Source organism: Callorhinchus milii, unplaced genomic scaffold (genome assembly GCF_018977255.1).
Source record: "Callorhinchus milii isolate IMCB2004 unplaced genomic scaffold, IMCB_Cmil_1.0 Scaffold18, whole genome shotgun sequence".
In the NCBI taxonomy this organism is placed as follows: Eukaryota; Metazoa; Chordata; class Chondrichthyes; order Chimaeriformes; family Callorhinchidae; genus Callorhinchus; species Callorhinchus milii.
In genome coordinates, this window is record NW_024704759.1 from 14844355 (window position 1) to 14845953 (window position 1599).

A 1599-nucleotide genomic window follows, 5' to 3' on the forward strand; every position below is an offset into this window, starting at 1 on the left:
CTTAAGGCAGAAACTCTTGTTTGACTTGCACGGCGCCTGCGCACTGCCCGCTGTGGCCGGCGGTGACGTCAGACCCGGGCCCATCACCGCGCCCGCCGATTGGCCCGCGCCCGGCGTACGGCGCCGGCCAATCAGGGAGCCCGGTGTTGGGCGGTGGGGACGATGGCGCCGAGCGGGCGGCGGACGCGCTGGAGAGGAACAGGCTGACGGGCCGGCAGGGGAGCCCCGGGGCCGGCCCCCCCCGCCCTCCCGCCAACACCGGGCGCGAGAGCCTCGCCGTTTCGACCGGATTCGAGTCGAATTGCGCCGTTTCCACCGGATTTTCAGCCTTTATCTGTGTATTTGTCTGTGGGCAAGATGGCTCCCTGCCTCCCAGCTGCTGTAGGGCGCCACACCTGGTGCAACAGGGCAACCGCAGCTTACAACTTGCTCTCCAATCCTTCACTTGATGTGTCTCAGTGGGAGATGCTAAAAGCTACTACTTTTGAGGGATTTTTTTCTCCTTTTCTTTGTGTCCTGTTTATGGCAGTATTTCCCCCCTTTTTTTTTCTTGCACAAAGAAGGTGAGAGAATTGGTTAGCTTTGCACTTGATCTGGACAAAAAAGGTGATTTTTTTTGGTGCTTTTTTTAAACGTGTATATCTATATATATATTCTCATCAATAGGTTTTTCATATGGTTGGATAGGAATCCTGTGCGTTGAAAAGGAGGTTGAGTGAACTGATAGTTTTATTGTTCTGTGTACAAATTCGTGCCTAGTTATATTGTATGTTAGTAGTGATTATTAATAATAATCCTTGCAGTTGATATAGTGCCATACCATGTCATTGAGATTGGAATAAGACCCCGTTGTCAAAGCATTGTTCACTTCCTGCGTAAATTGTCTGCTGTGTTTGCCTATCAATACACAGTTACTACACTTAACAGAAGTACTCTGAAGTGCTTTGATATGTTTTGATGTAATAGACGCTATATTTTAATGCAAGTATTATTAAGCCCTGTTAATTTGTTCTGAGCTGTGTTCTGTGTGTTTACACTATTCATTTGACAATTTGGTAAAATAATTTATCTTCTGAAGGTACTCAGTATATGTTAGCTTGTTTAATAGTTTTTTTTCAAAACTTCACGTGTGAATTTCTCTACTGGTGATTATCAATAGAGATTGGGATTTAAGTATGCTTTCAGAGTACAGCAGAAGAAGACTAAAAGTGGAAAATTCTAGATTTAAATTAAAGGATTAAAATTGTGGTTCCAAATGCATCACAGCCTAAGATGTAGGCATCATCGAAGAATATTCAGATCAAAATATGAATGTGAATGAATATTCTCTCTGTACAGTTCCAATGTGATTTTTTTGGAACATTAAAGAGGAATTACTGCAATATCATGAAGAAACTTGTCTGGCTTTGTCGACTGGACTGAAGTGCTGGACAAAATCCTAAAGAAACACTATCCTGTGTGAATAGCGCTATATAAAGCTGTTGCAGTTGTTAATTTTCAAAAAGTGTGCGTTTGCGTGTGGAGGATGTGTTTTTTCTGTTCCAAAAGAAAAGGTGCCACTTTTACAGCATAGTGAACATGTGCAACTCAAGAAATGTG